This window comes from Amblyomma americanum, chromosome 2 (genome assembly GCF_052857255.1).
Source record: "Amblyomma americanum isolate KBUSLIRL-KWMA chromosome 2, ASM5285725v1, whole genome shotgun sequence".
Classification (NCBI taxonomy): domain Eukaryota; kingdom Metazoa; phylum Arthropoda; class Arachnida; order Ixodida; family Ixodidae; genus Amblyomma; species Amblyomma americanum.
The window spans coordinates 223,370,374-223,389,764 of NC_135498.1; positions in this window are offsets into that span (position 1 = coordinate 223,370,374).

Here is a 19,391-nt window from a genome sequence, read left to right on the forward strand (position 1 = left end):
GCCTATTGCTGCTGCCTTGCCCACTATGCATTGCGTACTTTTTATCTGATGTCCGGTCATTCACAGAAGATCTATTGTCATGCGGTGACATTGAATCTAACCCCGGTCCAACACAGGAGGATTTGTTGCTTCAGCTTGTTTCAGGTCAAACCAATATGACTGCCTCTATTAACCAGTTGCTGGAAAAACAGACTACGCTGGAGGACAGAATCGGAGGTTTATCTGTTCGCATTACCAACCTGGAAGACAAACTATCCTGTCTGGCATCTATAAGCAAAGTGGTCAGTGATCTAAAAGAAACGGTAGCTCAACTTGAGCAAGATAATTCATACATGCTAAAAAAAATTGATGATTTAGAAAACAGGAGTAGGAGAAAAAACTTGATTGTTTATGGTTTGGAGGAGGGTGACGAGGAAACTCCTACCAGTCTTCAGAATGGGATCCGGAAAGAACTCTTTGAAGAAAAATTGAAAGTTGAAATCAATAGCATAGAGAGGTGTCACAGGCTGGGAAAAAAGAAGAAAGATCAAAGCCGCCCCGTAATTATGAAGTTTCAGGACTACAGAGAAAAACTTTCGGTGTTACAGGCTTGTTCGGGGCTGAAAGGAACCAAATTCTCTGTGGCTGAAGACTTTTCCAGCCGAGTTCGTGAAATTAGAAAAAAGCTGTGGCAAAGCTGTGCAGTGGAGAAGGCTAACGGCGCTAAAGCCAAACTGATATTTGATAAGCTGGTTATCGACGGTGCTATGTTCGGATGGGACGAAGTGAAGAATGAGCCCTATCGTATATCTAAAAAGAGGGAATGACAGACGCATATTATGAACAAAAGGTTCACACTGATAAACGTCAACTGTCGAAGTATTGTCTGCAAAGCTACGCAACTTGAGGGCCTGCTGTTGACGTATGATGTAGAAATCGCTGCACTCACTGAAACCTGGTTGGGAAAAAATATTTTTGACAGCGAATTCGTACCACAAAACTACAAAGTTTTTCGCAAAGACCGAGATGGAAGGGGCGGTGGAGTGGCCATACTGTTCAAATCTTCACTGCAAGTCTTTAGAATGCCAGATATTGACGATGTAGAAGGCATCTTTTGTAAATTTTACAAAAACAATGTTCGTTACGTTTTAGGAGCCGTGTACAGGCCACCCAATTCCTCTGTAGCACTCCTAGTGAATCTAAAAAAATATATTGAGCGCCATATAAAACAGAATGATAGGCTAATGTTGACTGGCGATTTTAATTTACCAAACATAGACTGGACTGCCTTTTCGCATTCTAATAACATCATTGAGCAAACTATGCTTGATATTTCTATTGCCTTTGACCTGCTTCAGGTAGTTAAAGATCCTACTAGAGTCCACAATGGTTCATATTCAATTCTTGATCTATTTTTTGTAAATGGTACTGTCAAAGAAAATGTCGAATGCTATGTAACGACCGGTATTTCTGATCACAAAGCTGTTGTACTGACATTGATAAATGCAAACTTTGATCGCCGAAATACTGTCGGTTTCTTTCCTAATTTTTCTCGTGCACATGATGAATCTATTCTTGATATGCTCGACTTTCATTATGACCGCTTTATGAATTTTAATGGAAATGTGAATGACTTATGGCTATTTTTCAAAAGTGTTGTCTTTCAGTGTATTGAACGCTTCGTTCCAAAAATTGCAAAAAAGTCCCCAAAATGTAACCCTTGGATAACACGAGAGACATTACGCTCACAACGAAAGCTAAAAAGAATGAAAAAAAGGTTAAAAGCAGGAAACTATTCCCAAACGATCATTGATGAACAAACAGAAAAACTCAAACAGCTGATTGCCCATGACAAGAAAAAGTACTTTTCTACTCAGCTACCTACCTTCATTAAAACATGCCCTGAGAAATTCTGGAGGCAGATAACTCCAGCTTCACGATCTCATGATACTTTCAAAGTAAATGGAATATGTGAGCGTGATGATGCTTTGGTGTCCACGGCTTTCAATGACTACTTCAAATCGGTGTTTACGCAGGATGACAGCTCTCTTCCCTGCTATTCCGTGAATTTGCCTTCAATTCCTGATGTTGTGATTTCCGAGGCAGGTGTTCTCAATTTATTATTGAAGCTTGATGTAAAAAAATCTCCCGGACCAGATGACATTCCCAACGCATTCCTGAAGCGTTATGCAGAATGGTGTGCCAAGTACTTATGCATCTTATTTAACAAATCACTAAATGAAGGATCATTACCGGATGACTGGAGAACGGCAAGAATCAAACCAATTCACAAAACTGGAGACAAAGCATCTATTCAGAATTACCGTCCGATATCGTTAACATCTACAGCATGCAAGGTCTTGGAACACATCATTCATAAACATATAGCAGATTTTCTTGAACAAAACAATTTTCTAACTAATGCACAGCATGGCTTCAGAGTAGGATTTTCCACTGCCACTCAGCTAGTACAAACTATACATGATTTTGCGCAGGCAATAAATGAAGGAAAGCAGACTGACGCTATATTTATGGACTTTAAAAAAGCATTTGATAAAGTTTCGCATAACAAACTTCTTCACAAATTAGGTAATGTACTAAAAAATGACAAATTACTTGCATGGATTACAGCCTACTTAAGAAACCGTCGTCAGTTTGTAGTAGTAAATAATTCCCCTTCCCCTCCAGTTCCTGTTGATTCCGGCGTTCCCCAAGGATCTGTTCTTGGGCCACTCCTCTTCTTGATTTTTATTAATGACATTGTCGATAACATCTCAGTTTCTGTTAGATTATATGCTGACGATTGTGTGTTATATGAAAAGATTACTACTACTGAGGACCAAGTACGGTTAAATAACGATTTCACTAAGATAATAACATGGTGTGACCAATGGCAAATGTGCGTTAATTATGATAAAACAGTGTTCATGCGTATAACCCAGAAAAAGAAGCCTCTTTTGTTTAACTATACTGCTAAAAACAAAGTTCTCTCTCAAGTGAATACTTACAAATACCTAGGTCTGCGGATCTGCAATAACCTCTCCTGGACAGAGCACATTGACAACGTTACAGCTAATGCCCTACGCAAACTATTTTTCCTCCGACGTGCTCTGAAGCTCGGCCCCCCCAGTGTACGTTCACTTTCGTATAACACTATTATTCGCCCTATGTTAGAATATGCCGTCATAATCTGGGATCCTTTCACTAAATCTAACATTGCTAAATTAGACAGAGTCCGAAAGAAAGCAGCACGGTTTATTTACAATTCATATAACCGCACATCTATCACTGCACTTCTTAATCAAAGTGGTTTGCTTCCAGTCTCTCATAGAAATCGCATCTGTCGTCTAAAATTTTTATTTCAGTTAATCAAAGGTCAGTACAATATTGACACATCCAATATTATATCGTTCTCCTCAGGGTACAACACAAGACAACGCCATGATTTTACAGTAACACCATTAAACGCACGAAATAACACCTTTAAGTACTCTTTTTTCCCCAAAACGATTACAGACTGGAATAATCTAACTAATGATGCAGTAACCCAAACTTCACTAAAGAGGTTTGAAAGCCACCTTTAACTTTTTTTATAATGACGTACCGCTACATTTCTTTGTTTCATTGTTTCTTGATCTTAAATTGTTGATCAATTGTTCTTGATTGTTTGCTTGTTCCTGAGGTCGTTTTTGTTGTTTCCAGAATTTATGTATTGTGTGCCCACCCCTGCGAAGGTCTTGTAAAAGATCGCAGTATCAATAAATAAAATAAAAATAAAGAGTGCGTTGTCGGTTCTGGTCACCGAGATAAGGCCGCACTCCAGGCCTGGTTATGCAATTCCATCGACACGCGGATTTTTTTTTTTTTTTAAACCCGGTGGAGAATTGCGCGGCACCAGGATTTGAACCCCGGTCCTCTTGCACGCGAGGCGGATGTTCTACCTCTACGCCATCGCTGCATCGTGTGAGCATCAGATGGAGACAAGTTTTCGGCGGCAGATCGAAAGGCTAAAAAATGCGGACTATCCCGTTCTGATGCTTAGCAGCGTAGCTGAAAGCTTGCTGCGGAAAGTGAAAGGAGTGCAAGAAAGGAAAGGTGGACATGAAGAAGGCATTGAAAGGGAGAAATTAGCTGTGGTTCCGTATGTTCATGAATTGACCCACAACCTCATGAAGATTGGCAAGAGGCACGGGGTCCGGGTTGTTTACTCTGCACCGAACAAGGCAATGAGCATGTGTGCTCGAGTCAACAGGCAAAAGAAGCAGCAATGCCAGATCGCACACCGAACAAGATTCAGCGAGTGTGTTAAAGGTGTGGTTTATAATATCCCTCTGGCCTGTGGAAAACAATATATAGGACAGACGGGAAGGTGCCTTAATGATAGGATAAGAGAACATGCATCATCGCTATCAGGTGCCCCAAGCAGCAATCTAGCCCTGCATTGCAGAGATTGTAAAGAAAACAAAAAAGGTAAACAAGTGCGCAAGTGTGTTGGATGAAGTTCAAGTCATGAAAAGGTATGCAGACAAATTGACACGTGAGATCCTTGAGGCATTGGCGATACGGGAAACAGGACAGCGGTGCGTCAGCACACCATCCATCTCTCTATCAAGAAAAGAAATTTCCTTCTTGAACGAACCCCACGGGAGATAAAAGCAACATCTTTTTGACAAGGAAACAAAAAGCGCGGATTTTTCAATAAAAATTTTAGTTGACAGTCAGCCTCGTCTACGTTCTGTGTGTTCCTTTCTGTGTCTGCGTTTTGGTTTTTTTCGGCTGTTCCCACCAAGAAGAATGAACCAACTAGCTCAGTTTTCTACTCTTTTATGAATGTCTGCTGGGTTTTTCTAACCAAGTTTTCATATGATGATATCATATGAAAAATGAAAGGAAGAAAATAATGCATGCAATTCATTATGCTTGCTTCTGGCAGACTGCGTGTTAGGTGAAAAAATGACATGAGCTTACCTTTTACCAAGTAAAGATCTGTTACAGCGGATCGTGCCAAAGCAGTTTTACGCATAGCCATGTCTGATGATAACGGTAATGGCCACAATCCGGAATGTTGATTTTTGTATCTTATCCAAGTCCTCGGTGTGTGTCACACGAAGCACGTTCGATGTTTCGATTTTCCTGTCGCGTTTTTGTCTTTCTTTACCCACGCATACCTACAATTTTTTTTCCTTCTTGGCAACGGTAAGTCGAAGAAGTTTTTTAGGGCCGGACACAAGTGCCCATTCACATATGCGAGTGACTGGCTGGAAAGACTGGGGTGAGAAGTATGAATGTGCTTTTTAGTGCAATTTCAAGAAGCTCATTACGACGCTGTCTAGATAGCCCCTCTATTCTCTTCCCCACAAGCAACCATGATGGCGGAGAGCATCATTCAATGGAACTGCCAAGGGGTACTTAAGAACCTTGATGACATATGAAATACTTGCACACTACTAACCAAACATAATTTGCCTACAGGAAACACACTTAAACGCAACACTCAAATTTACCGAACAGTTATAATAATAATAATAATTGGTTTTTGGTGGAATGGAAATGGCGCAGTATCTGTCTCATATATCGTTGGACACCTGAACCGCGCCGTAAGGGAAGGGATAAAGGAAGGAGTGAAAGAAGATAGGAACGAATAGGTCCGTAGTGGAGGGCTCCGGAATAATTTCGACCACCTGGGGATCTTTAACGTGCACTGACATCGCACAGCACACGGGCGCCTTAGCGTTTTTCCTCCATAAAAACGCAGCCACCGCGGTCGGGTTCGAACCCGGGAACTCCGGATCCGTAGTCGAGCGCCCTAACCACTGAGCCACCGCGGCGGGGCCCGAACAGTTGCGCCGTTTTTCGAAAGGACAGACAAGACACTGCCCAGTGCTCGGGGGGCGTTGCCATTGCGGCCCAACTGCCTCTCAAAGCCTTTCACTCGTTACCGATTTAGAGGCGCTGGCAATACGAGCCCTAATTTTTTGGAAAAAAGTTACAGTATTCTCTTTGTATGCTCTATCCGATCAGCGCCTATCTAGCGGGAAGTTCGAAAAACTCATTGACCAGTTTCCGGAACCGTTCTTGTTGGCTGGGGGTATTAATGAAAATCATCCACCACAGGGATGCACAACAACTTATTCGAAAGGTGCACTAATCGGAAGGTTTCTGTTGTCCTCTGGATGCTGTATATTTAACGAAAAAGACCCAACATAGCACAAAACTCACACACTGCAATAGACTTTGCTATCGGCTGTCCATCTATCTTGGCAACCTCAGAGTGGGCTATCATTAGTAATCTATATGACAGTGACCACTTTCCTATTTATTTTGAAAAATATAGGAGACATAAATTCAAGTATAAATAACCCCAGGAAGTTTAAACAAGAGACGGCTGACTGGAAAATGTTCAGATAACTCTCAGAATCGCCTCCTTCAAGAGTTTCACACTTAGCCATTGAAGAAATGCAATTCTACATTACGCTGCAGATTATCGGTTCAGCATAGAAATCCATTCCACAGGCATCTAACAATATATAAAACAAACGTAGATCATGGTGGAACTCACTGTTCAAGCAAGCCTTGAGAATCAGAATAATGCATGGTCGAAATTTAGCAGGTATCTAATAGTCGACAACTTAATAAACTTTAAGCGGGAAAAGCGGGAAACTTTAAAGGGGAAAAGCAGCTGGGGAGAATCAGGTAACAGCAGTCTGTTGAAGGATGGAGGGGACATCGTGCTAGAAAAACTAGCCACCCTGTATACGCAATGCTTTATGACCTCAACTGTACCAGAAGCTTGAAAGAATGCAAACATTATCTTAATTCATAAGAAGGGAGACAACAAGGACTTGAAAAATTACAGGCCGATCAGCTTACTATCCGTTGCCTACAAAGTATTTACTAAGGTAATCGCTGATGGAGTCAAGGCAACGTTAGACTTTAATCAACCAAATGATCAGGCAGGCTTTCGTAAAGGATATTCCACAATAGATCATAATCACACTATCAATCAGGTGATAGAGAAATGCGCAGAATATAACCAACCTCTATATATAGCTTTCATTGATTACGAGAAAGCATTCGACTCAGTGGAAACTTCAGCAGTCATACAGGCATTGCGTAATCAGGGGGTAGAAGAGCCTTAATTTACGTCAAAATACTGGAAGATATATATAGCAACTGCACAGCTACTATAGTCCTCCATAAAGTCAGCAATAAAATTCCAATAAGGAAGGTCGTCAGGCAAGGAGACACGATCTCGCCAATGCTGTTCACCGCATGTTTACAGGAGGTATTTCGAGGCCTGAATTGGGAACAGTTGGGAATAAGAATAAATGGAGAATACCTAAATAATCTGCGATTTGCTGATGACATTGCCTTGCTGAGTCACTCAGGAGGTGAACTGCAAATCATGATCAATGAGTGAGACAGGCTGAGCAGATCGATGGATCTAAAAATTAACATGCAGAAAACTAAGGTAATGTTCAACAGCCTGGCAAGGGAACAACAGTTCACAATTGGCAGCGAGAGCCTAGAAATTGTGACGGAATACGTCTACTTAGGGCAGGTAGTGACAGCTGATCCGGATCATGAGAGGGAGATAACTAGAAGGATAAGAATGGGGTGGAGCGCATATGGCAAATTCTCGCAGATCATGAGTGGCAGTTTACCAATTTCCCTCAAGAGGAAAGTGTACAACAGCATAATCTTACCGGTACTCACGTACGGGGCACGAACGTGGAGGCTAACGAAAAGAGTTCAGCTTAAGTTAAGGACAACGCAGCGAACCATGGAACGAAAAATGACAGGTGTAACGTTAAGTGACCGGAAGCGGGCAGAGTGGGTGAGGGAACAAACGCGGGTTAATGACATCCTAGTCGAAATCAAGAGAAAGAAATGGGCTTGGGCAAGACATGTAATCCGAAGGCAAGATAACCGCTGGTCCTTGCGGGTAACGGAGTGGATTCCAAGAGAAAGTAAGCGCAGCAGGGGGCGGCAGAAGGTTAGGTGGGCGGATGAGATTAAGAAGTTTGCAGGCAAAGGGTGGATGGAGCTGGCAAAGGATAGGGTTAATTGGAGTGACATGAGAGATTCCTTTTTCCTGCAGTGGGTGTAGTAAGGCTGATGATGACGATGATGATGATGATGACGAAGCGGGCAAAAGACAAGCGCTGACGCGTTCGTGCACCTCACACCTAAGTGTGTCTTCGTGTAACTTCCGTGTACCTTAGGTCCACTGATGTGCTCTGGGAAGGCAACGTGTATCTTCAAAAGCGTGGCGTGTGTATAGGGTCACGCAATGTACCAACCCTTAATGAATTATACCTAGCACAGAAAGATAGGCCTCTTGTCAACGCCCTCACGTGAAGCAGTGTGCGGAAGGTGTTCAGGTATGTCGACGACTACCTAGTGTTTTGTGATGGCGGCGGCGCGAACACTTCGACGTGACCTCAAAGGATGTAGCTTGCTTTAGTCATGCTCTCCAGCCCTTACCTATAATTCTTAGAAAACATAGCGCAAAAAGGACACGGACGACACAGAAGTGGACAGGACAGGCGCTAACTTGCAACTTTATATTTTATCGTATTTTTATCGTAATTTTTTGCTTATTTTCACACGCTGTAATCCTGATTGTGCTCTTCTTTGCGCATGCTCATCGCTTGATGCTGGTGATCGGCTCCTATATATTAGACGTGGTGGCTTTTCGAAATATAAAGTTGCAAGTTAGCGCCTGTCCTGTCCACTTCTGTGTCGTCCGTGTCCTTTTTGCGCTATGTTTTCTAAGAACTATTACCAACTAGCCCAAACCAAGCTACTCTTACCTATAACGCACGAGATTCCTCTGCAAGGGTCGATCAGATTTCTTGATGTAAGACTGCATTTCACTAAGGGGAAAGTGTGCTGAGCCTATGAGCCCAGAGGCGAAAAGGCACCACTGCCTTTCCAATTGGCACACTCCAAACTGGTAAGAAGGGCCGTTGCGGATTAGTGTTTGTCAAACGCGCTCAAGAAGTCGTGCATTCACAAGATGGAAGCTTGCTTTCGTCGCCATGTTGAACGCCTTTTGGGGGCTGGGTACCCCTCACACCTCCTTGGGTCCGTCGCAGAATGATTAAGCAAGAAGCTTAAACTGCGTGACAATTGCAGGAAGCCCATAGATAAACGAATGATTGTGGCCATTGCTTATATCCATAATATCTCCCACCGCCTCAAAAAGATTGGACGAAAAGCTTGAGTTAACATTGTGATCACATCCTCGGAAAAACTAAAAAGCCTTTGTAGGCGCCTCAGCGCCGAAGAGCCAGAAAAACTGTTCGGGTGCACAACCAATCACCAGAGTCGTTTTGTCGAGTGGGTGGAAGCCATCGTTTATTCACTTCCATAGGAATGCGGAAAAGAGTACATAGGTCAGACCGGCAGATGCGCCAACGAAAGACTAAAAAAACAAAAATTAACGTCGATCAAGCACGCAAGCATGTTGGAATACATATGAGAGATTTCCCATCCAAAACTTACTTGTCTGAGTATGCACGATGTAAAGTGATTGATAAGCACGGTGAGCTACTGGTTCACGAGATAACTGAGGCAGCCGAGATGTCAAAGCTTGGAGATGAGTGTGTCAGTACACCACCTGTACTTTTGACAAAAAAAGAACTGGAGCCGTTGGATGTACGATGATTCTCGTGGAAGTGTTGATACGTTTGGCAGAAGTGACGTGTTTGTGTCACGTACGGTTCGAATTTTGGGTATAAAGCAATGTACGCCTCGAAATAAGCTTGCAGAAAATCAGCGCTCGGTGTGTGTTCTTGTTTTATGTATCCCGTCTGTGTTTTTTGCGCTAAGAACGCACTCTTGTAAGAAACTGCAGGTTAATTGCGCCAAATAGTTGCTTGTGAAACTCCTTGAAAAAAATGATTAATTGCCGTCTTCTATATTAACTTCAGTTCAGTGGCATTCTTGACCAATGGCAAGCCGTATTCAGACATGGCCAGTCAAGTGCTGAATAGCGTGTTGCATTTGAGTCATATGTCCGGGATGCGTTTGTCCAGAGGCAGCATGTATTCTTTGACCTGGATAAGGCGTATGATACAACAAGGCGTTATGGAATCCTCCGTGACCGGCGCACACTTGGAGTCACGGGGAGCATGTTGAAAACCATACAAAGCTACATTTCACAGCGCACTCTCAGGGTTCGTGTTCGAAATACCTTCTCAAAGGAGTTCACACAAGAGAATGGCGTTCCGTAAGGATGTTTATTTATTTTATTTTTTGAAGAATACTGCCAGGCTGAGTGCTAGGCTTTACGCAGGAGCAGGTGTACACGACATACATAGCATCAGGAGCATTTCATGCAGGGTATCGCAGCAGATGCCGAAGACAAACCAGCAGACACTAGCGAGCCGTTAAGTTAATTGTAAAGCAAAAAAGGTATTGCCGGGCAAGAGAAAGAACCTGAAAAATTGGAATAAAGGCAATGCAGCATGACTCCACTGTCTGAACCAGAAAAATAAAGGTAAGTAACAATATAGTGAGCACACTTCGATATTCAGCACAGCGCGCGAGAAAATAATGATACATTTTCACATTGCACAACATCAGCAGATAAGGCATTCCACTGGCGAGCCGTTTTTGGAAATAATGACTCAGTAAAGATATTAGTCTTGCAGGTATATTCTTTAACTTGTTTAGGGTGATAGGAACATGCTGCACGCGGATTAGCTGTATCGATGTAAAGTGTTTCATTAACTTCTAACTTGTGTGATAAAGTAAGTGAAAAAGTTTCTTCCGTTCATGGCAACGTCTTGAAGACAGGCTTTACAAATTTGCGTCAAATAAGAGCAGAGATGGGGATGTGCGCCAGTTATTTGCGTTATAGATGAGTCTTACCGATTTGCGTTGTACCTTTTCAAGTTAAGTGTACTTAGTTGCACACTCTTTATCTTTAAACTGAATTCTCGAAGGAGCGTGCTGCATAAAATTATTCCCTACTCTCTATGTGCTGACTATGTACAAATAAACTTCAAGTCCTACAGGACATGGAGCTTGTTTGGCAATTTATGATCCAGCTTGCGGTTAACAAACTCTCTAGCTGGGCTGATACCAATGGGTTCAAACTTAACTGTGAAAAGACTGTCTGCGTGTTCTTTTTTTCAGCAACGTGGCATTAGGCCTGACCCCAACATTACACTGAAAGGTCAGAGCCCTGACTTTCGCAAAGCTCACTAATTCCTTGGTGTCGTACTTGATGAAAAACTTTCCTTCACCGCACACATCAAACAGTTGCGACAAAAGAAATACGAAAGCAATGAACCTGCTAAAAATCATCTGACATCAGTCATGGGGTACGGACCGCCACTTTCTCTTGAGCCTTCTGAATAGTTTAGTCCTCTCGCACTTTGACTATGGCTCGGTAGTGTACGAGTCAGCGTTAAAGTCTTCTCTAAAGATGCTTGACTCAGTTTAGCACCTTCGATTCCGTCTCGTCGCCGGTGCTTTTAGAACTAGCCCAAGTGCTAGCCTCTATATTGAGGAGGACCGGTGGTCACTGGCGCGACGAAAACAGTTTACAGGTTACGCTACAAGAGTACTATCCCAACTTTAGTACCCATGCGGTCAGATTCAGCTAGACACAACAAGCACACAAATGTTTTAAAGAAAAACATCGATAACACCACCATATCACATCAGAGTACCATACATACTGAAAATATGAGCATTCCAGTTTCCAGTCTTCAAGCGGACTCCGCAAAAACGTAAAGAAGGAAAACACGGGCTACCGATTGCTCTACACCAACACTTCATGTACTTACAGGCATAATACAGCTGCGATGTTTCACACAGACGCCTCTAAGTATTCTCATGTCCCATGTGCAGCATGTGTACCCCAGCTCTCTAAACAAATAAAGGTGAACAAACACACAAATATCCCTTTACTGCCGAATGTTACGGTGTCCTGTTAGCCGTAAGTAGAAAAGCAAATATGAACATCCGTCATTTACATAGACTCTCTAAGTGGGGCAGTTGCCTTAACCTCTGGGAAACGGCATAAGAACCCAGCGATGAATTTCTTTTCAACAACCTCTTGTCTGCTCACAAATAAAACCTCAAAATTACAGTGTGCTGAGCGCCAGGCCACCGTAGCACACCTGGGAATAAGGCAGCTGATCGGCTCGCAGCGTAAACAGCTGGAACACAAAAAACATTGAAAAAATACCATACCATGACCTCAAACTACTCATCAAGGACACGATTCGACAGCGATGGCAAGAGGATTGGAACGAAACAAGCGATAACAAACTGCACGCAATAGAGCCGAGAATAGGAAGTTACACTACCGGAAAACAAGACAGATTCAAAGCAGTAACTTTGTGCAGGCTGAGGATAGGCAACGGATAAGCGACGCATTCCTATATTCTAACCAACGCCCCGACACTGTATTGCCTGAGATGCGGTGTCCAGATTACTGTTATCCATGTTTTAATCATATGTCGCAGGCTAGAACTAGAAAGGAAACGCCACTTTCCAGAGATATACATATATCAAATGCCTACACACCGGTCATTCTTTCTCAGTGACGATCAAATTTTTCGTTAAAAAGAGTTCTTACGTTTTTGTCAAGAGTAGGGTTCTACATGAAATTTCTTACCAACATGGACTGTAACCTCTTCGCCATTTTTGAGAAGATGGCTGTGCTTATTTTTTAATCTGACAGGTCAGGAGCATTGCAGTTCTTGCTTAGGTAAGGAGTTCTGCTAAGGCATCTTGACCTTTTAAAGCCTATACACACATCCTTTTAGTAATTTGTCCTCATCTCATAATACACCGCAAAAAAATGTTTAGGCCCTATACACCACCCTTCTTTTACCGCTCTTTAGAAAGCATCACAACCCGTACACTCCATTAACCTAAGTCGACCAGTTACCTTGGGTTTGGCGCTCTTTTTCTTCAGGTGCACTGAGCCATAACAATCTACCACCACCATCATCATCATCATCATCAAGAAGTGTATCGCGCTTGGCACGTGCTCGGAACTGCCCAACTACGTTTGGGCATCCCCCATCTTTTCTGGTGACACGATGGAAAGCTTCAGCGTCATTTTTCCTGCCTTCTTCTTCGCAAGCACTCCCTATTTTCTTTATCCAGTCTGTAAGGCTTTCCTTTTCACTATACTGTATGCCTTGCACCGAAACGTGATTGTTTCCATACTTGTACTGTTCTGTTGGGAGCTATGTGCGAGCTTTGTGAGTGCTTCACAGCGAGAAGCAAGTCCGGCATTTCTTTTCTTTAGTGCTGAGTTTTCTTTTTCAATCTGGCTGTGGCGTGTGTCCATGGCGCACAAATGGTAGCTGCGGAAGTCGATAGACGACTTCAGCTCTTTAAATCCTCTGTCAAGAGCGAAAAGAAAAGAGGCATGAGTAAAACACTGGACCTAAGTAAAGGCACGTTAATTGGCACGTGGCACTTGAGAAAAAGAGAACACAGAAAAAAGGAGAGTGGAGCGGTATTTTTGAAAGAGATGGAGAAGCCGACGATGGAACCGAAAACGAGGCGGAATTAGAAGAAAATGAAGTGGACGTGTAAAAGAAAGGGTGGCGACGTGGACAGGAGGAGAAACGTTCTAAGTGCGGACGTTGGCGCACGGCCGTCAGCTGCTGCAGGAGGTGTTCAATCGTGAGGCCTACTTATCAGCCGTGGTCCCCACCGGCTGATGCCTCGGCGCCGTGGATCACAGCGCTGACCTCGTCTTCAGAACGCGGGCCCTGTGTCAACGCCTCCGGAACGACGACTCAGCCAGCGGCTGTTGCTACCTCCCAGACCTCGTCACCGTTGCGAGGACACTCCAACGTCGACATCCGGCTTAAGGCTACAGGAGACGTGGCAGCACCGACACCCTTCCCCTGATCCTCCTCAACACTCCCCTCATGGAACAGCGCCGTCTCTTGAAACAAGGTACCACGTGAGTTTTTGTCTGTACGCCGCGTCCGAGAGAGCGTGCGAACCACCCGAGTTTGGTAGCAACACTGCATGGGTGTGACTTTGAGGTTTACGCGTGAGGACCATTGGTGTTCTAGGACAGTGGTGTTTTCTGTAGAGTCATCTTGGTGTATGAGTAGTGCGCTGCTTTGTTTGTTGTTGAGTCATGTATAAAGTGTGGCGTCTTGAGTTCCCCCTCCAAAGCCTTCTCTCTGCTTTGTAGGCTTTCACACGCACAGAGAGCTTACCATTCTTCATTGGAAGCACATTTTTTTGTGACAATGTTTGGCGAGCCTGCCAGGATTCTATTTCGGACCCATTTGTCAGCGATAGCTCTGTGGGTGTGCTGACATACCAAAGATGGACTTCGAGGATATTTTAAAGTAAGTGATTAAATTAGGATTGGCCAAGGAGGAAGCGGCAGAGACGGCCAAAGCTGCAGAGGAGCGGGAGGCATGCCGAGCAGCGCGGGCCAGAGAGGAGTAAAGACGAGCAGCACGTGCTTGAGAGTAGGAAGAACACGAGATTAGAAGAATGGTTCGCGAAAGAGAGTTGATAGAATTAAAGTTGCAGCTAGCGAGCGTGCAGGGTTCAGAAGAGGAAAAGCGCCCTATTACCGCAGGTGGGGACCCTCCCTAAACAAGGGTTCCTGCTTCAAGATGACTTATTGTATAGACGATGTGCCTAATACAGGAAGAGAAATCAGGTAGCTAGAGGTCCCAAAAATTTTGAGACCAGAGCTGTTAAGCTTGGGTCGCGACTTGATTTTAGCTGGGCACCAGAGTGTGAAGAACACCGTATATGGGAAAATGGAATAATTCTTTTGGCCAGAGATTCCAAGTGAACTTAAAAGATATGTGAAGTTATGCGGCATCTGCGAACGTACAATACAGAAGGAAAGAGTGGGTCGAGTACCTTTGGGTACCAAGCTCATCACTGACCTTCCATTTCCGAAAGTAGCTCTGGACATTATTGGACACACAATATCGGCGTCCCATAAAAGAAATCGTTACATACTAACTCTAGTGGATATGGCAACGAGATTCCTGGAAGCAGTGCCATTGGGGCAGCAGTGGTTGCGGCAGCAGTGGTTGCGAAAACAACTAAGTTCTTTCATCTGTTTATTCAGGAAATCGACGCCCCGCACGGAACCAGCACCCGATCATATCGAGCCTGCGAATATCAACACGTGCAAGGCTGCCTGCCTTGTCATCGGGAACGGCCTGCTGCACCTGACACCTGCCGGCCAAGCCTCCTATAAGAAGACGCAGCACGCACCGCTTCTGGTCATTTGGGCAGCAGTGCTTGCGGCAGCAGTGGTTGCGAAAACAACTAATTTCTTCCATCTGTTTATTAGGTTAGTGTACATGCTATTTTCTTCACTATAGTAAGGCATTGATCTGATATTCTGCTGCTGCCACTGCTGCCTAAACGGTCTGTACGGGACGATTGAACCATGCCGACTTGTGCCGAGCTTGCAAAAGAAATCCAGTCACTCCGGGTTGAAATGGTCGCGATGAAGACAACTCTAGGCACGTTCAATGAACTCTATAAAACGATAAAAAAACAATGAAACCCTCACCGAAGAAAACAAAGTGCTCAAAGAAAAAACCGAACTGCTGAAACAAAAAAACGAACAACTGTCACAACGCATGTCTGATCTTGAGCAATACTCGCGCTTAAACAACATCGAGGTCAAAGACGTTCCAACAACACAAGCTGAAAGTTGCTTAGCTATTGCGCAAGCCATTGGTGACAAAATCGGGCGTCCGGTTACACCATCTGACATCGACACGGCACACCGCGTTCCTGCCTAAACAGATAATAACATCATTGCGCGATTTTTGTCAAGAGACAAGAAAATTGAATTCTGCCCTAAAGCAAGGGAGGACAGGCTGTCGACAGTCTATATCGGATTCCCCCAAAGCTCGGAGAAGCCTCTCTATGTTAGTGATCACCTGACACCTGAACGAAAACGACTTTTTGGGCAGGCGCGTGAACTCAAGAAGCAAAAGCAGTGGAAGTACCTCTGGACCAATAACTGCTCAATCAAAGCCAGAAAGGCCGATAAGAGCACAGTCTATCGCATCTCGTGTGTTGCTGACCTTACCATCTTTACATAGGCAGTGACAACTCTCCTTTCATCTGACACATCCACATTTATATGAGCATTTATACTTACCAACGAGCAAAAGCAATTTTTCATGACAAACTGGCTTCACTATCACTGTTGCGCCTTAATATCTGTTGCCTACGTAAAGATAATCACGACCTTCTTACGCTGCTTACACTTCTGGATCATTCATTTACATGCATCTGTCTATCTTAGACATGGTTATCACGCAATGGCGGTAATTTATACGGGCTGACAAACTATGTCTCGGAGTACTGTCATAGTGACACTTCTCGTGGTGGTGGATCTGCCATATTCATTAAACACGATATGAATTATATACGTCGGCACGATATTTCATTTAACGAAATTCAATGCGAGTCAATTTGGCTTGAATGTCACTGCAGTGCACTACCGTTGAGCAATCGCAACACGATTCTCTCCTCCGTTTACCGCTCACCGTCATCACCTCATTAAGAGTAGAATTCATAGCGCAAAAAAACAGGGACACAGAAAGACGACACCACAGAGCGCTAACTCCCAACAAATATTTATTTCGTAAAAGACGAGTGGTTTTTATATATTGACTTATCATACAATTACTATCAAACCCCAGCTAGCAATGCATATCATGCAAGAGTGGCAGATCGGGCTAGTTGGTAATTTTCCATAATGCGATACAGCGCGAATAAAGACGGGGACGAAGCGAGACAAGACGTGGTGTCTTGTCTCGCTTCGTCCCCGTCTTTATTCGCGCTGTATCGCATTATGGAATGCATACCAGACAGATATAAGAGCTCCTTTGGCAACAGAGCTACTGAAGGGCTACTCACACATTAATCTTCCAGCAAGGAAATCCATTCCGCTTCAATTATCTCTCGTGTTAGGTGGTTTTTGTGGATTTTCAAGACCGCACATTTTTTTAGGAGTGGTATACACTGACACACACGGCAATGGGCTGACAAACCTTTCCCACGCATATCACTAACGTCACGCCCATGTTCCCGAAGCCTATCATTCAGGCATCTGCCTGTTTGGCCTACATACTGTTTGCCACAGGAAAGAGGTATCTAGTAAACGATATTTTCAAGGCAGTCAACAAATTTATTTTTATGTTTCTTAATACAGCCAACCGCCTTTTTGGATTTTGTCAAATTTTTTGTGCACAAATAACGTAACTTTTTGGGGGCTGAAAAAACCACTCTGGCTCCCGAACGCTGCGCTATTTTTTTAAGATTATGGTAACGCCGATGAAAGTAAGGGATGACAGCAACTTTTTCGTTCTTAAGCGTAGCCTCTTGAATTTCTAGTGTTTTTTTCTGGCAGAATTTTTTTTGAACGCCTTCCGCTACAGAGACCAGAACATGGGAAGGGTAACCAGCGTTCTCCATCCGCTTGCACTGCTGAGAAAAACTTTCATGGATGACGTGCGGACAGGACTTCATTAAAGAATTAACAAAAGAAAGGCGAACAATGGAATGTTTTACAAGTTTAGAGAGTGTTGAATGAAAAGGCAATAATGGTTTCTCGCCTCGAGGTTTGAACATCCAGCATGTCCGATCATGATGCAGTATGACGTTGATGTCTAGGAATTTGAACCCCTTTTTGAGGTAGTTCAAACGTTAGTTCTAGAGGACGGAAATGGTTACGAAACAAAGTTCGGACATTAGGAACATCATCCTTGAAGGAACCGTCATTTCTGTTAAGTACAATAAGAAAGTCATTAACATATCTAAAAATCTTGATGACATGTTAACGTCAAGCAGTATCCATTACCGCTTCCTTTACAAGACACAATAGAGAAGGAAGTAAAAGAAATGTTGTAGCATGGTGTGATTGAGAGGTCAAATTCACCGTATAACGCTTCTCTAGTGGTTGTGAAGAAGCAGGACGGTTCAAACCGACTTTGTCTTGACTTTCGGCGCTTGAACCATGTTTTGGTAGCGGATGCCGGAACTATTCCGTGAATTGATGCTGTCTTCGCTAAAGTTGCGAACAAGTTCTATGCGAAGCTGGATCTAGTTAAGGGCTACTGGCCGATACTCATGCAGGTATCGTCAAAGAAAAACACCGCGCTCTCTTGCGTGAGTGGACTGTACCATTTCATCTTCATGCTTTTGGTTTGAAAGCTGCAGCAGCTTTATTTACAGAGCTAATGAGGAAGGTGCTGCCAGGCCTTGAGAATGTAGCACATTATATTAACGACATGTTAGTGGCGACTCACTCGTGGCCCTAGCACTTATGAACATTAAAAAGGCTATTTGACAGAATCCGGATGGCTAACCCGACGATTAAGCCAACCAAATGCGAGAGAGGGTCTGAAGCTGTGGCATTTCTGGGCCGTACCGTGGGACTGGGTCGCGTTACTTCAAAGCAAGATATCCGAAAGCTATCTCAGGTGACGAAAGATCTGATTAAGAAGCGCCAAAGTATGAGGGCGTCTAAACCTACCGACCGTATAGAACTGACAGAGCTTTCGAAGTTAATAAATAAGCGCAAGGTAGCCGACATAAGGAAGTTTTTAGTATGGAAAGAATGGAGCATGCTCTAAAGAACTGGGGTAGCCTAAATGTGGTGAAGAGGAAAGTGGGCACAGGCAAAAACCAGATGTATGCGCTAAGAGACAAGCAGGGCAATGTCATTAACAATATGGATAAGATAGTTAACGTAGCCGAAGAGTTCTACACAGACCTGTACAGTAGCCAATGTAATCAGAGCGTTAATGAGAAAGACATTAGTGCACAGGAATGCGTCATCCCGACAGTAACAAAAGATGAAGTAAAGAAAGCCTTAGGAGCAATGGAAAGGGGAAAATCAACTTGGGAGGATCAGGTAACAGCACATCTGTTGAAAGATGGAGGGGACATCGTGCTAGAAAAACTAGCCACCCTGTATACGCAATGCCTTAAGACCTCGCTGTACCAGAACCTTGGAAGAATGCAAACATTATCTTAATTCATAAGAAGGGAGACGCCAAGGACTTGAAAAGTTAGAGACCCGTAAGCTTACTATCCGTTACCTACAAAGTATTTACTAAGGTAATCGCTAATAGTGTCAGGGCAACCTTAGACTTTAATCAATCAAATGATCAGGCAGGCTTTCGTAATGGATATTCAACAATAGATCATATTCACACTATCAATCACACTATCAATCAGAAATGCGCAGAATATAACCAACCTCTATATATAGCATTCATTGATTACGAGAAAGCATTTGACTCAGTGGAAACCTCAGCAGTCGTACAGGCATTGCGTAATCAGGGGGTAGAAGAGCCTTATGTCAAAATACTGGAAGGTATATATAGCAACTGCACAGCTACTATAGTCCT